At 46.7% G+C, this 21,222-nt stretch overlaps 1 protein-coding gene across 1 annotated transcript in view; it reads right to left on the bottom strand.

Moving 5' to 3' along the window:
* The window catches only part of SLC9A9 (solute carrier family 9 member A9), a 626,265-nt gene that overhangs the window by 20,588 nt on the left and 584,455 nt on the right, over positions 1-21,222 (bottom strand). The gene's annotated exons all lie outside the window — the stretch shown is intronic.

Below are 21,222 nucleotides of genomic sequence, written 5' to 3'. Positions count from 1 at the left end.
CAGCCTTGCTGAGAGGCAGTGCTTCTCTCCCGAGACCCGGTATCACAGATAACTGGCTCCTCAGGCACAGCCCCGCGCCTCTCCCACTGGCCCCAACCCTGTCCCCTTAGTCCTCCCAAACCACTTTGGAAGGGTCCGTCACTCTTGAGTTGCAAGATTAAATGAATGTGTGTTTGGATAAGATGCTTTTGGGCCCAAGATCAAAGTCTTTGCTGCTCAGGGTCTAGACCCCTTTCAGAGTGAGTATAAAAGCGAACTTTCTCCTTCCAGTGAACTGTGGGTGCAGAAGGAGAGAAACTCCCGCCCATATTCACAGGATCAACACAAGTCGAGGAGAGTGTGGATGGCTCCTCGGAAGCCAGTGCACTGGGAAAATGGAAAGATGCACTTTCGTCTGTTAAAACCACACAAGCAATTTATTGGTGTGAACAAATGTGATCCTTTGGCTAAATGAAACCACTAGACAGCAAATTAAACCATGGCTCGTGATCTGATTATTCTCTCCTTATAAAAATTATAAAAAATGCTTTGGTAGGTTTGCTGCGTGTTGGAAGGTTTGCTGTATGTGTTTGTGTGTCTGCTTTCAAATGTAGTTTGAGGGCCTTTATCTGTAAGGTACAGATTTGGACTCAAGCCCAACCAGTGGCAGGAGCTGTCCTGCCTGCCTTGCTGCAGAAAGGAAGAGAAAGTGCCAAGTGGTTTATACAATTTCACTCTCCTAAATCAAACTTCCCGTTTGCCATGATTATTTACCATTGCTTTGTAATTGTGAGCAGACAGCCGAGTGGGACTGGAAGTCTATTTATTCTTTAAAGTGACATAAAGTGGCACTTGGAGTCCTGAATGATAATTGTTCTTTTCTCCTTGTTAATATCCAACTGCTGCAAGGAGTTCTGTGAAAGAAGTCTCATTTAATGCCAGCTCCAGGAATTTTAGTGTGATTTGGCTCTTGGCCTTTTTTTTGAAACCCAGTGTGCAATCACCCTTAGGGATTAAGAAGGATAAATTGATTGTGACCTTCAGGTAGAATTCCTTTCTAAATATGTCAGCAGGAGGGAGAGGTTTCCTGCACTTACATCCTCAACTACTCAATGGTGGCCACAGGTGGGAAGTACTGGTGGTTTCTCAGAAGTATGATTGCTTGGTTGACCTTTACAGCTCAACAGGTGTCTTAGGGAATTTGGTAAGGAAAATGGAATCTTATGGGACGTCTACCTCAACCTAATTGGACCTTCTTGTCTAGATACTCTTATAACCCTTTTAAACACTTCTCCAAACAACTTGAAGTCCAGGGGCACCGCTCCGCAATGCAGGGGGGGGGGGGTCTTTGCTCTTTAGCCATTCTCTTGGGGGCTTCCCTACCCCATAGTGAAGGGATCATTTATGGGTAATTTGCCCAATCTGGCAAAAATTTTCTGCTCATGAAATGAGAGGTACAGACAGCTGCATGCTCTGGATCAAAATGAGGTGTCATACACTTTTGGCGTTCTTATTGATTGACTGCAAACAGGAATGGGCACTACCCAAAGCTCATGGAAAAATGCATATTGTACAAAAGATTATGCATGGATTTTGAAATTTTTTTGCACCAAAATAAGCTTACTCTTTGGTTCCATCTCCCCACAGACTTCGGAAATGCCCTTCTATGTACTGATACCAAGGGTCCTTTCCATACCCTGAGTGAGTTCCTGCTATTCTTATCTCCCAAATCTATGCAATACTGTTCAATTTCTGACCCAAGTTAGAATCAAAAGCAACCGTCTCATGTCTCTCTGACTTCCAACCTCAGAACTGCAATGGTAATGGTGTCTAGTTTTATTATCATCCACATTTTACGCGTGAGGGAACCGAGGCACGGGAAGGCAAAAGAGGCAACCTGTGGCTACACTGCTAGGAAGTGGTGAAGCCAAGATGTGAACTCAGGCTCTGTCCTGTAGCCTGTAGTTACCCTTGCACTCTGGCTCTGCAGCTCAGGACAGACAGCAGCACCGCTCCTTGGCCCCAGAAAGAGTCCTCGGAGATGTCTCTTAGACAAGACCCTCACTTTTCTGCATTCTCTAAAACTGCATCAGCATCACTCACACCTGAAGCTGTCAACCCAACAGGGGACAGTCCCCTGGGAGCTTTGTGGCATCATTCATGGGGCTTGGATTGGGAACAGAACCAGTCACAGTTTGGCACGGGAAGGGTTTACTGGAAACTTCCATTTGCAATGACGAGAGTTGGACTATTTTTGCCTCTTGTGTCTCCAGTTTCTGGAGGACAGAGAAGAGGAGCAGAGAACCAGGAAGAGGAACTCGGATCTCTCACACTTCTCCTTTTCTTTCTATGGGGCTTTGAGGTTCTCTTCCTGAGCTGGAGTGTTTTGGAGATTTTAAGAAATGAACACAGTTGAGGGATTATCAGATGTGACTTGTAAACCAGAATCCAGGAGAGGCTGCAATTGCAGAGTTAGTCATGGACCCAGGACTGAGAGATTCTCTTCTCATTCAACAAACAAAAAGAAGGCCAAGGACATTCAAAAGTTGATGATTTTAGAAGCTTGAAAATGTTCATATTCCATATGCCACTTGTTGATGGAATGCTGGTTGTATCATTTTCTTGTCCTTGAGCCTCTTTTTTTCTGTGGCTGATTTTAAGAATGTGTGCAAAGGAGAGCTGGCAGTGGGGAGGGCGCATCTCAATCAACCTTCCCAGGGCTTGCCAGAGAGCTGCAGCGAGGCCCTGGGCCTGCGCACACGGTGCTGACGGACACCGGGCTCCGAACCTTCCTGAGCAGCCAAGCAGGCCAGCGCTCCTTCTGCTGGTTTCTACAGGGGTGCAGAGCCTGACACCTTTCAGAACCCCTGCAGTAAGTCTGACAGTTTGAAAGGAGTCCGCAGCATTCTCAGATCAGACCGTGCATGGGGCTCCCTCAGATTTCTGGGGTTTAACTCCTGGTGATATCTCTTCCAACTCCCAGCCTTGGGTTTAGTGTTCTTGCTCAGGCTAAAGCCACCATTGCTTTTGACTGTGAAGTGATATTTTTCTCCCCTCGATTCCTCCCAGTTTAGGATGCAGCACTAGATCTCAATAGAACTGGGCATTAATTATGCCACATTTCAGGGACTGCAGGTAACTATCAGAACAGCATTTTCTGATGCTTCCCTGGGACACAGTTGTCTTGGGTTAACTCCAAACCCTTTAGAGTAACACCTCATAGCATCTGATAGGCTATGAAACCGGTGCCAATGCAAGTCACCTTTGAGCTATTTTAGCCTCATTAGAAATCTTAAAGCAAAAAGAGGTTCCCCTACTTCTGGACCTCATGGGCTGTGCATCAGCAAAATTATCCATGTCCTAGGCCCTTCTCTGTGCTGGTCCTTTGGCTGGCATGGGAGGGGCAATAATTGCTGGTAAGCAGGGGAGGCCCAAGGATGCCCAGCAAGGTGGCCCTAGGTGGGCAGTTGGCGTTTACTGGAAGTGGCAACAGTGTGAACACGCCCTTTTTTTGTGCTTGACTTTTACTGGATCAGTTCACATCTTAAGCAAAGCGTTCGCTTTACCAACTCACAAGCTTGCTAATAAAGCAAACTGTGGTTTATCTGATGAGTTAAAAAATAGCTGGTTACGAGCAGACGTCAAAGGGTGCCAAATCTTCCTTTACTACTTCCTTGCACTTGAAGCCTCCCTTCCCTTGCTGGCCAGTGCTAGTTTCTCTTGTGATTGCGTCTTATTTTTCAGGATTCCCAGGTCACTAGAGTTGAAAGAAGAACCCGGAGCAGATCACTCATGGTTTTGAATTATCCTGGCAAATTCTCTCTCTGTCTAACGACACAATGAAGTCGCTGTCTGTAGAGCTGATCCTTTCAGGTGGAAGAATTCCTGATTCAGCTGTTCATATGGATCGGTACAATCATTTCCTCATTTTCTGCTCAGCTTTTCACCCTTGAGTGGTGATGGAATACTAGTGAGTGAGTTTATAGACTCTTTGCACCTACAGATCTTGCAGTTTAATTAGGAACACCTCCGGTTAAGAATAACAGTCTCATGGAGTGGACTCCAAAGGGAACATCAAAGATGAAAAATTTCCCAGAAATAAAGTATTTCACTTTTTCCCCAAAAGAACTCAAAATTACACCAGCTACTTACTCTTAAGTGTAATGAGCATTGTGTTCTCCAATAGATTCTAGTCTGTATATATATAAAAAAAAGTCTGCCTGGAAACAAAAATGTAGGCTTTTGATTGATTTGTTTTTATTCAGAAAAACTGAAATGGAATTAATTTTGTATGTGGAGAACTGGTCATTGCTTCTGTTGCTGACAGTACTACAATAGGAAAAAATGGAACATTTCCTTCTGAACGGAACTGAGAACTGAAGAGCTTATGGAAAATAGCTTTCAAATGATTATTTTTGTTTGCTTAAATGCTTGATTATGATGATTGTAATTCCAGCTATACACAGAGAGAGCATGGGAAAAAAAGCTAAGCTTGGGCTCCCATTATAACAAAAACCAAAGAACATGTCACACTTTCTAAACCCAAATGCCCGTAGGTTTCTTGGGACTGCTAAGTAAAAAATAAATACACAGTTCAGGTTCTACTCGTTTGCATTCTCAGGGCTAAAAGTTCTTTTTAAGTCTTCTTTTAAAAGCTCATCTTGACCCGGGTCACTGGAACAACTTATGAAAGGAAACGTGAATTTTCTTGCTCTGTATGTAAAGGTTGGTCTTCCAGATTACAGCAGGAAGCCCTTGGGGGGTGTGAACAAAACATCTTCGGATGTCTCAGGGTCTTGACATTGGGCTCATTCTAGTGACTGACCCCAAAGGTTTTAGATGAAATTTCATGATTGCCTCCTGCTACAGAGCCGAGCCCTGTGGACGTGATGTTCCACAGAGCAATTTTCCTTCTTCTTTGCCACATTCCAAACATGTGGTCACTTTAATTTCTCAGACCATGACCAAGATGAATAATATTAATAAACTTTGAAGCCAAGAATCTAAAGCCAAAAACAGTCAGACAATAAGACAACCAATTAGAAGTCTTTGAATGACCTTGGGGATTCAAGGGCTACTGAAGAAAATTAAAGCTCAGATCTTCTCTGGCCCAAAGCAAAACAAACCCCATTGCTTTGGCCCTCTTCCAGCCTGCACAATGGCCCCGCGGATGTTTGGTACAGGGGGGAAGCAGCAGCAAGTGAAAGGACTCAGCTGTGGATGGCTTTGGCGCTGGGGAATGGGTTTGAGTGCCTCCACCATCAGACTTTAAAGCTTTCTCAGTCTGAGGGGGGATGGAGTGCACTTGATAACTGTTGGTCTCCCCAGCTGGGCTGTCAATGGTAGCAAAGGCTGGGAGCCACCAGGGCTCTGTTCTCCGGGTGGATGGTGGGGATGGTTACAGGACCCCTGTCTACACCCGCTCTGTTGTGGGGCTAAACAGAGGAGCTTGGCATTGGAGGCTCAATTCACTGTCTTCCGAACAGCAGCAGCCAGTGATTCATGGTGCCAGTAACAAGGCTGCTCTGGTACATTTTGACTTGGCTTTTTGTTTCATTCAGCTTCAAAGATGTTTCTGAATCCTTTTGAAAAATGTCCCTTTGTCTTTACCCTTTCAGCCCCGGAGCTCTGGAGAAGGCCAGGGGACAGTCAGAGACACAGCGAGGGCACGCCTCATCCGTCCTGGCCAAAATGAAACTGACTTGGTTCCTTCTCCCCTAGACCTGTTTCTCCTGCTCCGTTCTCTGTCTCATTGTAGATGTCATTGCTCTCTTTCCTTCTTGGGCGTGGTTCTCATCTTCAAATCTTTCTTCTCTCTTTCCCACCTCTGCCAGTCAATCAACCCGTCACCAAATCCTATATACCCCAGCTTCTGAAGAGCTCCCTACCCAGCCATCCATCTGTCCATCCACACATCCATCTATCCATCCACCCACCCCCTCCAGTCTATAGCTATTACCCCCAGATTCCATCATCTCTCCTCCCGTGTCTGCAACAGCATCCTCACTGGTCTAGGGTCTCTGAATCCTGGCCCAACTCAGTGTTCCAGCTCTACTCCCATTCACATCCGAAGAGGTTCTTCTGCAGTGTTGACCAGACCATGTTCGCACTACTTACCACCCCAGAGGCTCTACACCCCTAAACTCCTGGACCTGATTCAACTGGACTCGGAGACCTGCCTCCTCAGTGTAACACAGCAGGTGCACGGTTCCCTCTCCACTCACCCTTTGCACTTACTATTCCCTCCATCTGAATGTGGACTCCACCACTGTCCTTGTCTGCCTCCTCCTCGGTTATTTGGAGCCCAACTCAACTGTGAGCTCCTCTGAGGAGCTTTCCCTGGCCCTCCTTCTGAAGGACTTCCACAGCCCATACCCACTGTAACCAGGAACAAGTGCAAGCTATTGTTAAAACTAAGACCCATGTGAGAGAGAAGGGGGGGTACCTATACATATTATACATGGACGACAGGTAGAATCTGGGACGGTCCCAGGTAAACCAGGATATATAGTCACATAAGCCATGGTATTTATCACACTGTAAACTCTGGGTGGCTGTCCAGGTCTCCCTACACTACAAGTGGCTTGATGACTGGGACTGCTCAGTTTTCAATGTAGTTGCTTCCATTGGAGGTACGTAATACGCATTTATGAAATAAATGAGCATAGGGGTGAACGTGGCTGAAACCACAGAGCTTGGACATGCAGTCCCAGATCCAGAGTCTGAGGGGAAGCCACCTGTCTCTAAACCTGCGGGCAGCTCCCCATGTCAAATGGAGCTAGATTTTTCCTGCTTCTCCTCTGGTGGTGAGTGCTCAGCCACCACACAAGCATAGAAAAAGGATGCTAACTCCTCAGGCCACAGTTCAAATTCCAAAGCACACCTGGTTGAAACAAAGTAGAGGGACTGGGTCCCAAAGTATGTTTCATAGTATAAAAGCACACAGGACATTAAGAGATGGTACATGATAAATGGGCTCTAGGCCCCAAAGGACGCATGGAATTAAAGTATACACACGTACACATTCTAGTGCCAAGACCTTTCTAGACACTGTGAAGTAACCAGTGTTTTTCAAATTTAGAGAGCCACAGCACCTTTATAATCCACCTTTATTTTCCCCATCTCCCAGACTTCTTGTCCCACGGAACCTACTTTGAGAATCAGAAAGATCAGGTTGTTTGACACCTCCAGGGAGCTGAAAGCTCTCAGCTCCCCAAAGCCAGGGTCAGGCTTTATTTATCTCTTCCCAGAGCCTAACCCAACAGTTAATGTTTGTTGCATGTGGACTGGAATGTCATATGTATTTAAATGAGGGCAGAGGAGCTTGGGGTAGGGAGGAAGTCATGTAACCCTGCCAGGCCAGCCCCGCAGGTGGCTTAGGAGCAGGGAGGATTCCGACTGTCCAGAAAACCACGTGGGAAATGGTAAAGTTGGTGAAGCCTGTCCTTTACACACCATCACCCTTTTAAGCTGCACCCTCTTTGGCCTCCCCCCTTCTTCTGTCCTGCCCCTACCTTCCCGATGGCCACTCCCACAGGGTCTGGCTGTCAGTCTTATTCACCAAAGTGATCAGCTGATGAGACACAGCCTTGGATGGCTTCAAAGGAGAACAGGTCAAGAGGCAGAGGCCAGGCGGCAGGGTTTGTTCTGAGCAGGAGCCCGCCCACCCCTCCCACCTGTGAGGCTGGTCTTGATCATGTGCCAAAGTCCCGTGTTCTCTCCATGCACCTGAAGGTCAGGGCCACATGGGGCAGCATTCAGAAAGCAGGAGGATAAGTCTGCTGGGATAGAGACTTCGGGAAAGGAAAGGACAAACCCAACTTCAAGCCACCCCATAATGGATGCAGAAAAGGGGATGGAAGTCAAATCTAGCTCCCACAGCCCAGGTTTAAGAAGTCTGTCCTAAAGAAGTTTTTGTAGTGTCATCTTGCTTACCGTTCCTTCTTTCAAATTATATGCGCATTACAGCATCATGCAGTTCCACAAAGCTACAAGCTGAATCTCCTCAGTTCCCAATGTCCCTTTTCTGGTTTTAAGGGGGAGAAGCAGCCAGGAAACACCACAATGCAATTTTGCAGCTGAGCTGACGTGAGCTTTGAGTGAGTCCAGCTGGAGGGTCTGGCTCCCCACACCTCACGTCCAGTGAGGGCACTCGAGGGGTCTCCCTCACATCCCTGTTGCTCCTACAGGAAGTCTCTCTCTGAGCTGCTAACCTGCTACTCCTACTTGGAACAGCGGGCTCGAGCCTAGAGAACTGGAAGCAGCAGAAGCCTTTCTGTTGGCACACGGATGAGGATACAGAGCCAGAGACCTCCCGTTTGGCTTATATACTCCTCTGCCAGATCTGGGCACGGTGCTTGGCTGCGATCAACCTCAGTGATGTGTAACCTCACATTAATTACTTCCGGTCAGGTTTTACTCCCAGGTAAGTTCAGTTTTAGTCCAATTTGCCACCAAGTGAATTATGAAACACTTGGTTTGCAGAACTGGGCGTTTGAACAATCAATGACAGCTTGTGGACCTACAGTGTGATTTCTGTATACAGTTGAGTGATATGAGGAGAAGAAAAGTTAGGGAATTTGTCCACAGTTCATACATCTGAGATCTGGTTCTGTAACCCATTCTCGTCCCACTCTATCCTATATCCTGCCACCTCTTTTGGCTACAGTGAAGTGCCGGCTCTCCCATGTCTGTGGAGCAGCCCCCCTGGCTGGGGACTCTCCCAGAGCTATAAAATGAGGTGTGTAGATCAGATGAGCTGAAAGGTCCCTTCCAGACCTTGTATGGGTCTAAGCCAATGCATGACCCATGGTCTAAGAAGGGCTCACATCTGGGTGGACGCCTTGGAAGAGAAATCTGCCCCTTTAGGACTTCTTCCAAAACCCAAGACCCTTGATGGCGCTGCTCTGGCTGCGGCATAGGTGGTCTCAATTGAGTAGGAGCCTGGGACTGGCTAATGCTCCATCTGCTAGGGGAAGAAAGAGAAGGTGCTAACTACATTAAGGTTCCTGAGCTGTAAAGAGATCTCTGATTTCTCTTTTATTGGGGGGGTGTCTTTAAATTAGAGAATGTATAAGTATAAATCTCATCATCTGTCTTTAGTTTGGAATGTGTTTAAGGGTACCTATTATATGCATCCCTCTCCCTCTATATCTCTATGCTTACATCAATTCATAAATAAAATATATAGCTGCTTGGCTAAAATGTATCACTTGTCTGCAAGATTCCTCCTGCAGGTTAATGTTTCCTGCCAGGGGAGCTGCCCCGGTTTGCATTGACTTTCAATGACCTACTTGTATGCACTGGTTCAGGCAGGGCTTAACAAGTGGCCTGGTGGATATGTGTATCTGCACGTATTCTTCATTGTTACATTATTTTTTATATTATTTGTCTTCCTTTGCCAACAATCAATATGATGTGCATAATGTTAGCTTTGCAGTCACACCTTTGCCTTTGAAAGCTGACATGAACAGATACGTTCAGAAATGGCCAGGGAGGGGAGACTAATTCATATTGTGGACCATTTCATGGCTGTTCTGTTTTTGGCTTTTCCCCTGTCACTGTCCTCAGTGCCTATGGGAGAGAGGACCTTCAAAATAGAACAGACCTGAGGCCTGGGCAAAAGAGGCAAGTCTACTTTCTGTTGAATGTGATCTGAGATTGAGGTTGGCGGCTGTGAATTTTAGTATGTTACCGTCAATCACAGGAACTTAGCTGAGCCTTTTTTTGCTCTGGAATTGGAATTCCTGAATAATGTGCTGCGCAAGCACTGGGTTGTCTCGAAGTCAGAAGTCGGTTTAATCACCATGGTCAGATTTCAAAATAAGACTCCTGCAGTATTGACTAATACTGAAGACTTGAGTCTCTTAGCTAAAGTCAGTGCTTTAAACACCTCTGTCGCCCTCACAGGAGATATTCACTGTGAAGACCAAGTGCTCAGTTAGGGACCGGAAGATAAAACAAGAGGGGAAATTTTATAAAATCCCCTTTCTTGTAAACATCTATGAAAACAAATAGAACAACCATGATGAGACAGTGAAACATAAATTCATATAAAATACTATAGAATATACCCAGACAAGTACTTGGAGCAAGGAGAATAATTCTGTTTCTTGTAAACTAAATTACAAAAAGTTGGATAAAAAAAAATCAATGGACTATTATTTATGTTCCATTTAATCTAGGTGCTTTAATAATGTCTATCTGGCCAAATACAGTATTGATTTTTCATTGCTGTGGGATTCACTTAGCCTCAAATAAAACTAAACTGAACTAAACTCAAATCACTTACTCTCCCTTGCAGCCGCTGGTGTTTACAGTGGGAAAGGAGCCACTGAGTTTATCTCAGGCAGCTGAGGCAGGAAAGCTGAAGGACACTCGGGCCTTGGCGTTCTGTTAGTTTGCAGGTGACAAAGGTTCAAATCCGTAATGTACATGTTCACAGGGTGACCAGGCAAGGTGCCCGATAAATGTGCAACACAGCAGCAAAGAAATCTACAAGAGTGTATTTCAATCAAAATTGGAACTCCAGTCTCTATTTTATATTAACTTGTAAGGGAATCAATTGGATTCTAAATGGGCTGTCCAATGATGCAAGAAAAGATATTCACAGACATGGGAGGGTTGTGGGGTGGAGGGTGGACTGCACAGCCCCTTGGCCTTTGGCCAAGCTCCCTTTGGCGGACCTTGTGTATGATAACGCCCCAAACCTGCCTCATTTATATCTCACATCTCATTTTGCAGACAAATAAACTGAGTATCAGAGAGGTTAAGATTCTTGCTTAACGTCACACAGTTCCCATTTAGAAGGATGAGGATTCCAGCCTTGGTGTGTCCTCTCTATGATAAGATGTAAGCCCTGGGTATTCCTGGCTTAGAAAGATCTGAGGTTACCTCTGGCCATTCATAAACCGAACTGGGTTTGCAGCTAGATGATAAGTCACCTGGCTGGTGTTTAAGGTTTTATTCTTTAAACCAATGTTAGAATAAACACACCGGAGAGTTTATGTAAACATCTGATTTCTGGTTCCTCCTGAGAAAACAACAGACCTGGCAACCAGTCTGTACTCCCAAACAGGAACAATCAGTTCAGTAGCACCTGTTCACTTGGGAGGCTGTCTGCAATTCTCCCCTTTGCCATAAACCTCCACAATCTCTGCTGTCTCCCTGACAAGTCGATGGCTTTTATTTGTTTCTTTTTTTCTCCCTCTCTTGAATCTGGAAACTCCCCTTATGTGCAAGTCAGTTCTGTGCACTCTGCCACCATTAACCTCAGACATGAACAGGCTCTTCCCTGTCTCTCTTCTCCCTGAGGCCATTTCCCTAGTGGTCATCTCAGCCGGATATGGGAGACTGGAACAGAAAAACCGTTGGAGAAATTCCGTTTTGTTGCCCTAAGCAGAGCTGGTGGAAGTTAGTGGAGGAGCGCCCTGACACTAAGGGAGTCACCATTCCAGCGGGTGACTCAGCACTGACAGGGTCCTGTGCTCCCTCAGAGGCCTGAGAAGCCTCCTCTCCCCAGCCAGCTGATGACCAGCACACATGTTTCTGGAAATCAGTGTCCATAAATGCCCATGGAGCAGGCGCTGAGCTTTCTGGAGATGAACCTGGTGTGAATGAAGTCATTGAGTTGAGCAACAGAGGAAAATGGCTTTTTAAAATCCCCTCTGTAAGGGACCCAGCAGGATACTTGTTCTGGCCTGAGTCGAGCCCTTTTGCCTTTTGGGGGTGGTGAGTGGGGCCCAGCAGATTTTGCAAGGAGCACCTCACAGGGGTCCTCCAGACCAGAGGGGCAGAACAAAGGAGTTGAGTTCTGGTTCCACGCATTGTAATGACCATGAAACAGGTCACTTATGAATGCCCCTCTGAAGCTTCATTGGCTCTATGTAAACAGCAAAGACTAACACTACCTCTCCAAAGTAATCATTCTCCTGTGCAAGGCTCCTTGGCCCTGCCTAACACCAGGCACCTGGCCCTTAGCCTGGCCTAGTCTGACTTCCTCCCCCACCTCCTGGTCCCCACTCACTGCTTCTCAGCCCGGGCTCTCCAGTGTACCCTGAACTCACTCCTCACAGCCCTGCGGCTTTGCAAAGGCCATGCCAGCCCCTGGAAGGCCTCGCCCGCATGTCCCTCCCCTACCCCAAAAAAGAAAACACCCAGGACAGGGAAATGATCTGTTCATGTTCATGTGACATGGGAAAGATGAATGGTTTGGGGAAGGTTAAATAAAACAATCCACACAATCATATTCAGTAGATGTTAATGGACTCTACGACACAGGACTCTGTCGTTGACAATGATGCTATAGCCTCTCACGTCCATCCTCACCTTCCCCCCCTCCTGGACCCTCATCCCTTCTTCCTTCATTTCCTCTTGAGCTCCCTTTCCAGTGTTTGTTCAATTACATGGCAGCATTTTTCTTAATCCACAATGGAACAAGTGAGGAGAGATGTGTGAAAACTCCTGCCCTCCCACCAGCGCCCCTTCACAGGGCTGCTCATGGCACCCCTCCCCTGCCTGTAGAGGAAGGAGCCCCCCTTTTCTGGTCTTGGGGACCTTTCCATTAATGCTCCTGTTTGCAGGGCCTGCAGTAGTTAACGATATGGCAGTGCCCATCAGTGCTGAATAACTTTTCTCTTTAATTACTTACCAAGGTAAGAACTCTGAACATGAGATCTACCCTCTTAACGACACATTTTTTAAAAAATTTATTTTGAGAGCGAGAGCGAGAGCACGAATTTCCATCCAATTTCAGTTTCCAAATGTATGCAGAGGCTCCCAGCTGGGGCTGAAGCCAGGAGCCTGGAGTTCAGTCCAGGTCTCCCCTGTGGGTGGCAAGGACACACAATTACTTGAGCCATCATCACTGCCTCCCAGGTGTGCATCAGCAGGGAGCAGAGCTGCGTATCAAACCCAGGCACTCTTGTATGGGACGTGGGTCTCCTAACTGGTATCTTTATTGCTAAGCTGAATGCCCTTAACAAATTTTTAAGTGCACACTAACAGTATTATTAACTGAAGACACAATGTTGTGCAGAAGATAAGCACATTTATCTCATATAACTGAAGCTTCAGTAGTTCAACTGTAACTCCCCATTTTCCTCTCCTCAGCCCCCACAAACCATCATTCTATTCTCATTTTCTATGAATTTGATTATTTTAATAATTTATTTCCACTTTTTTTGAGAGACAGTGAGAGAGAGAGAGAGAGAGAGAGCCAGAGAGAGCCATATCTTTCATTTATTGACTCACTCCCCAAATGCCCACAACAGCAGGGTGAACCATGCTGATGCCAGGAGACTGGAACTCAATCTTTGACTCCCATATAGGTGAGGGGATCTAAGAGCCTGAGAGCCATCAGCTGATGCCTCCCAGAATTCATATTTGCAGGAGGCTGGATCAGAAGCAGAGATCAGACTGGAAGCAGGCACTCTGACATACAGACACCACAAGCAGTGACTTAGCTGCTATTCCAAATGCCCACCCCATTGTATTTTATGAATTTTTAAAATGTTTATTTGCATATTTTCATATATTTGAAAGGCAGAGAAAGAGAGAGAGAGAGAGGGAGAGAAATGAGCAAGCTCCCTCATCGGCTTGTCCATTTCCCAAATGCCTGCAATGGCCAGGAGTGGGCCACGTTGAAGCTGGAAGCTTCAATTCAGGCCTCTCACCTGGGTGGCAGAAATCCAGACATTTGGGTCATCACCACTGCTTCCCAGGGTCTGCATTAGCAGGAAGCTGGAGTTGAGCATGGAACTCAGGCACTCTAATGTTGAATGTGGGCATCTTAACCTGTGTCTTCATTCCTTCAAAGCCTGTCCTCTTTGACCATTTTAAAATTGGGCTTATTTACTTAATTAGTTATTTTTGCTATTAACTTATGGAAGTTTCTTATATATTTTGGATATTAACCCCTTACCAGATACATGATTTGCAAAAGTATCTCCCCTTTACACAGACTGACTTTTCACTCTGTTGACTTTTTTTCTTCACTTTGCAGAAATTTTCAGTGTGGTATAATACCACTTGTCTACTTTGCTTTCGTTCCCATGTTTTGGGTGTCACACCCAAGAAATCATTGCTTGGCCAAATGTCATGAAAATCTCTCCCTGCATTTTCTTTTTGGAGTTTCAGATCCTATGTCTAAATCTTTAATCCACTTTGAACTGCTTTTTGTGCATGGCATACAATGGGGGCCAACTTCAACTTCCCAGCACTGTTTTTTGAAGAGACTCTCCTTTCTCCACTGTGTGTTCTTGACACAGTTGTTAAATTAGGATATGACAAGCCAATAGACCAGAGTTCTTTATTCTGATCCATTGGTATAGATTTACATTTTTATGCCAATATGATACTGTTTTAATTACTGTTGAGTTTTGTAGAATGTTGAAATCAGGAACTGTAAGGCCTCCAACTTTGTTCTTCTTTCTCAAGATGACTTTGGTTATTCTTAGTCTATTATTGTTCCACATGAATTTTAGAGTTGCCTTTTCTATTTCTATAAAAATGGCATTGAAATTTTGATAGGGGTTGCATTGAATCTCTAGATTGCTTTGGATAATATGGACATTGTGGCTGCATTAGGGCTTCCAATCCATGAATATAGGATATCTTTCCACTTATTTACATCTTCTCTAATTTCTTTTTTTTTTTTTTTGACAGGCAGAGTGGACAGTGAGAGAGAGAGAGAGAGACAGAGAGAAAGGTCTTCCTTTGCCATTGGTTCACCCCCCAATGGCCGCCGCAGCCGGCGCACCATGCTGATCCAAAGCCAGGAGCCAGGTACTTCTCCTGGTCTCCTATGGGGTGCAGGGCCCAAGGACTTGGGCCATCCTCCACTGCACTCCTGGGTCACAGCAGAGAGCTGGCCTGGAAGAGGGGCAACCTGGACAGAATCCGTCACCTGACCAGGACTAGAACCCAGTGTGCCAGCACCGCAGGGGGAGGATTAGCCTATTGAGCCGCAGCACCGGCCCTTCTCTAATTTCTTTCATCAATGTTTTATAGGTTTCTGTGTACAAGTCTTTCATCTCCTTGGTTAATTTAACTCCTAAGTATTTTATTATTTTTGATGCTATTGTAAGTGGGATTGTTTCCTTAATTTTATTTTTGGATAGTTCAGTGCTAAGAGTATAGAACTGATAGTTGTAGGCTGATTTTATGCCCTGTAACTCTACTGAATTCATTTTTGACTGTAAGAGTCAGCCATGGTGGTGATACAGGTGTGCAGAGGAAGAAGCAGGAGGAGAACTTGAAAGCCTAGTAGTGACAAATAAATGGTAACCCTTGGGCTGGATGAAGGCTTGCCAGGTATCTCAGACTCAACTTGATCTCAAACAAGAGAGAAAACTACCCATTGAGACCCTTACAGAAATAACTGACCTGTGTTTTGGCAAAAGTATGTAACTCAGATCAAACTACTCAGATCATAGAATGATTTTTCCTTGTGTGAACTAGAAAGGCTAAGATCAAATTTTTGCTTTGTCTGTTTAGTCTCATAGCAGGGGGTTTCGTAATTTGAACGGAGTATTGGAAGGGCTGCCCCTGCCTTGACATTAGGGTTAGCTGCTCTGTGTCCATCCTGTGGATGAACATAGTGATTGGGAGTTGGGTGTTTAGAGGCTGTGCTGTAGCAAACAGGGAAATAAGCTCACGCTGATCTACAGCCCACTCACATAGACTCTTGACCAGGAATCCATCTCTTTCTGTGATTCGGTTAACCAGTGACTTTCATTCTCCCTGTTGGCTCATGGTGACTGGTGACATAAACATGAGCTCTGAGGAGGCAGGGGAGGATGTACTCACTAGCTCTATTTTGATGTGTTCCTTTTTTGTAGGATTCCATTTCCCAAGTTCTAGGTGTAGTAAAGACATTGGTCCTTGGAAGAGCAAAGCCCAAGGTTGCTCAGCAGAGCACTGGCAACGCCAGACTTCCTGCCTTGGAGCAGATGCTGCTGGTTAAGAATAGATTGTTGTGTGTTTCCGAGATGCTCAAGCACAGCTGAAAACTATTCCACTTTGAGAGCCGCTTCCACAGCGCAGTGTGAACATAGAGTCTTTCCCAAAGACACAAGAAAAGACTACTGAGTTAGATCTCCCTAGGGCTTTGAGCAGGCAGGCTTGTCATGGCAGCTTCCTCTGAGAATTCTGGAACCCACTCATTCCAGATATTGTGTTTCTGTCCTAGAGGGCAGGGATCACAGGAGCACAGGCTATGGAACAATCCTGGTGCCACCATTGTCACTTTGGATCTTACACAAGTCACTTCATCTGAGCCTCAGACAAGGATCACTGTGTTGCATGCGCTGACAGTGAGCGAGGTAAGTATGACTGCATCTCTGTTCGCCTGACGCCTGGTGCACGGTATGTACTCAAGGAACGCCGGTGCTCCTTGCCTGTTCAGATGCCCACGTGTTTACTGCTCCCGGCAGAAAGCGGGTTGAAAGCATGGAAGAGCATTTAATATTGTATGTTAGCCGTCATTTACTTTGTCCTTTCTCAAGCATTAAGGGTTTTTCCTAAAAGGCAAAGAAGGCCCTAAGAAGATTAAATCAGCATGTAAATTTCAGCTTAGTTCAAAGTTAAGCCCCTTAAGAAATCTTTATTTGCAAAGCTCTAGCCTGCAGCAGGAGCTCAAGCCCAGGAGCTCTGAGCAGGCGAACAGGCAGGGCCGTGGAGGGCTGCTGGCCTTAATAGGCTGGTTCTCAAACTAGCCAACCTCAGAATCACACGGGGAGCTTGTTAAAAAGCTTGTTAGGCTGGTGTGGGGGTGTACTTACAGCTTCTCAGAGGACAGGTGTTCCTGGTCAGGGAGCGACACTCTGAGCATCACTTCTCAGTGGGAGAAGACATGGAAGCAGGGGCTTGTGGACTTTGGGTCTATCCTGGCTTTAAGGAGCCAGATGACCACAGATAGGCCATTTAAAACCATCCGAGACACACCTTTGTCCAACATCAGCAAGAAGCATGTCTTGGAAATGCTGTAATTTAGAGCAGAACTCCCTAATCTTATTCCTATAGTTACTGGGTGGCTATCCCAGCTGGCTCAGTGAGGCTGATGGAAGCTGAGGGGAATCACGGCTTTGGCGTATCTGTAACCCATCGGAATGTTGCTGTACAAATTGAGGAAGTCTGATTGGTTAAAAACATGTGTTTTCAACTCCCAAAATCTTTAGGGACTTTCAGATGTTCACCTGTGTCTGAGCCGCAGGTTGGTAAACTGTGAAGTGAGTACAGTCCTTTTGTCTATAACATAGTGATGTGGGCCAGGCAAGCAGCCAAGAGGCTTCTAGCAGCCTCTGTGATGCACTGCTGAAAACAGCACTGGCTTCCATGGGAATTCGGCCCACCCACTTCCCATGATGCATTTGAGTCTCATCCATCATGCAGAAGATGCCATGACCAATATGAGTATGCTGAGCGCCATATGTAGATGCCATGAAACCTTCCCAGAGATCATCACACACACTGCACCCCACCCAAACTGCACCCCTTTTGTATATTCAATTAGGGCACCGCCCCCTACATCGTAAGAGGGCAACTGAATGGGGTGGGGGTAATTCTCACCACAGGGAAGCTCCCAACCACTTTTGAGTGTTTATTACTATCTCTTTATTCTCTTTAAATCCTGCTTCCATTTTTCCTCTTCTATGTCTCTGCTTTGAATTCATCTCTCGTACTGAGGCAAGAACCGTGGAATAAATCCAGCCGGGGACCTGCACACCCCCACAATGATCGGACTGTGGTAACTATCGAATGAGGTGATGCGTGTAGAGTACTTGGCGTGCATATCACTATTTCTTTTCAGCACATGAGGATTTCCATTTCCAAAACTCTGTGATTTGCTCTTATGTCTACCCTGTGTCTATCTGGTGTAGAGAGATGAAGGTCTTCAGTTTTTGCAAGGCTGAAAACTTTTGGGAGGGTGGGCAGTGGGGAATGCTCTGACAGAGCGTTCAATTCAAAGATTCTCAATCTTTATTTAGCATGCACTCAAATTGCCTGGGATGTTGTAAAACATGGAGGTTCTGATTTAGTAGGAGCCGAGACTCTGCATTCCTCACACCTCTCAGGTGCCATCCAGACTCCTGATCCACAGCTCTGAAGAAGTGGCTTTGGAACTCAGTTGCATATTTGGAATCATGAGGGGCATCTTTAACCTTAGGCCAGATCCCAAACCCCGGCTGGGGAGCCATTTTTCTGTCGAGGGCCATTTTGGATATTTATAACATCATTCACGGGCCCTACAAAATTATCAGCTTAAAAATTAGCCTCCCATAGATGTATTGCATTTGGAGTCCTGCCTGCGGTTCCCTTGGCAGGGCTGGGTCAAATGGTTCTGTGGGCCTTAGAGAGCTTGCGGTCCAGACGTTCCCCAACTCTGCAAAATCAGGGTCTCCAGGGTGGGTACAAGCCTCATAGTTGAAGATCTCCGGGTGACGCCAGCACATGCACTCTACAGCACTGCTCTGCTGCAAAGCTGGGCACACAGTGGAGCTTAACAAAGAAGGCTGATGCTTGCAGATTCTGATGTGGTCCAGGGTGTGGCCTGAGAACGAGTCTTTTTTTTTTTTTTTTAGATTTATTTATTTATTTGAAAGTCAAAGTTACACACAGAGAGAAGGAGAGGTAGAGAGAGAGAGAGAGAGGTCTTTCATCTGCTGGTTCACTCCCCAGTTGGCTGCAATGGCTGGAGCTGTGCTGACCCAAAGCCAGGAGCCAGGAGTCTCCCCCGGGGAGCCCACACAGGTGCAGGGGCCCAGAAACTTGGGCCATCGTCTACTGCTTTCCTAGGCCACAGCAGAGAGCTGGATCGGAGTGGAGCAGCTGGGACTTGAACCGGTGCCCATAGGGGATGCTGGCACTGCGGGTGGCAGCTTTACCCACTATGCCACAGCACTAGCCCCAACACTGAGGGTTTTTAAAAGCTCCCAGGCAGAAAGTCTGAGAACCTCTCTATGAAGTCTAAAGTACTCTTTAGTAAGGCACAGGGAGAAAGCAAATTGATTGGTGTTCCAGGACTTCATGTGATTAATTTCCTTTCAGATGGACCCCATCCCCTTTCCCTAGGAGATCTGCCAAATAAGAACATTTTTAAGCTCTTATTTTAAAGGCAAACGCCTGTTTAACATCTGCATTCAGGAAGCTCTGTTGTCCAGTAGCTCAGAAATAGCCCCAAGAGAAAGAGCATTCATCTCCTAATCCTCTCCCCTACGCCTTCAACATGACCTTGGGAAATCTTTTCATGTTTACGTTTCTGTATTTTCTCATTTGCAAAACTTGGCTAATCCTACAAAGTGACCACAGGACTGGTGTATGGTCAGATGCAGCTTCAAAGACACTCCTGCCGCAGGTCTCCCAAGTTGTTCTGATTTGCTGACTAAGTTGTGACATTTATGCAAAGGGCTTACTTTGGAAAACCAGACACATTTAAACTATGGACGTCTACCTCCCTCTTTCAATGGTACCAATTGCTTTCCGTTCTATTCACGCAAAGTTTAGGCTTAATGTACCACCAGAGATGCAGAGAAATCAGCATGAGGGCGGAAATGATATTTTAAAAGCTGTGGCAAGAAGAATGCCTTTCGGGACTAGCTGTCTTCTTGATTCTCCCGGGGAAAGTCCACTGAACTTGAAGCTGGAGGTCAAGGGCACGAAAGGGGCTCAGCAAGCAGGGCTGGAGGGGGTGTTAGAGTCTGCCCTCTGCAACAGGATGAGACAGGGCTGTCCTAGAACAGTGGTTCTTCAAACATGCTATGTTCTAGAACCACCGGGAGCCAGGAGAACCAGGAGGGGGCCTGGGCCTTGCCAAGTACCCCTGCTAATTCTAATATGGACCAGAGTTTGAGAGCCATGTTCCTGTCCTATAATATTCAGTTTTTCCTTTGTGGTTTTCAGTTTAATATCTCCCCAAATATTTTCCTAAAGCCATGCAAAATTTGAAAATCTTTTCTGGTGGGTAAAACCCTTGTTGTTTCTGTTCATTTTCAAGTCATTCTTAATATGGGTGCAGAAGTCCTTACGAAACCAGATGGCGCAACCCTCCCAGAGAGGCAGAGTGGCAACAGTAGAGAGGGTCAGCATCCCCATGGTCCTGCTCATTCTCACCCAGCCTGGGAAGAGGGAGAGGGAGGGGGAAGAAGGCATTGGGCGCCTGGCTTATGCAGGTGGCCAGCACAGGGCGAGCCTGTCTGCGGCTGGCTCTCAAGAGGGCGGATATGTTGTCTGTTCCCACAGGGCCTCCCTGCAGGGTCTCTAAGGACACTGTTGTGACTTCTTGCCTTGGGCACAGCTGGCCAGGACCTACTTTCCCATATGAGCACTGGTTTGAGTCCTGGCTGCTCCACTTCTGATCTAGCTCCCTGCTGATGGCCTGGGAAAGCAGTAGAAGATGGCCCAAGTGCTTGGGCTCCTGCACCAGCGAGGTAGACCAGGATGGAGTTCCAAGCTCCTGGCTTTGGCCTTGTTGGCAGCCTTGGCTCACTTGTGGCCATACTGGAGAGTGAACCAGTAGATGGAAGATCTTTTCCTCTCTCTTTTTCTCTCTCTCTGTTAACTCTGCCTTTTGAATAATTTTTTTTAAAAGGCTGTCAGCCCACACTTCTTCTGGACTATTCCTTAGCAGCTTTGTGAAATGGGCAGATCTAGAATACAGTAGGGGCTCAGAACTAAACACCTACAGAACAAATGAATGAAGTGGCAGAAAGATAAACACCAGGTAGCACTGAAGAGCCAGAGGCGGCCAGGAAACAGCAAGGATACTGATGGGGAAACACAGGTGCAAATAAGGAAATAAATACGGAGTGAGTGACCCAAACGGCAGGAAAAGCCAGGAGCCCTGAGTGAGGGTGTGCGTGCGCAGTGGGGCCCACACGGTCCCCGAAACGGCCAGAGGGAACGTGACAAATGGCAGGAGAGCAGGGGAGACCCCTCAGGGGAGAGGAAGGCAGGAAAGCCGCCGAGAGAGCAGGCGGGAGAGGGACTGGGGGCAGCGAGGCCACCCCGCTCCCCGGCTGAGGACACACAGAGTGATTGCCCCTCGCAGGGACAGACTCAGGCCTGGGAGGCACAGTGGGCCGGGCAGTGGGGCCCCGCCACGGGTCACGGTGTTTCCTAGCACTGGGTGGTTTCCTAATCCTCCTTGTTCTGCACTGTCCTCCGCCCCACAGCCCCCACAGCCCCCACAGCCCCCACAGCCCCCACAGCCCCCACAGCCCCCACAGCCCCCACAGCCGGTGCCTC

Source organism: Oryctolagus cuniculus, chromosome 4, assembly GCF_051225735.1.
Source record: "Oryctolagus cuniculus isolate XC-2025 breed Fujian yellow rabbit chromosome 4, ASM5122573v1, whole genome shotgun sequence".
Classification (NCBI taxonomy): domain Eukaryota; kingdom Metazoa; phylum Chordata; class Mammalia; order Lagomorpha; family Leporidae; genus Oryctolagus; species Oryctolagus cuniculus.
The sequence above is the reverse complement of the archived record's forward strand: the minus strand, read 5'-3'. Positions and strand labels throughout refer to the sequence as shown.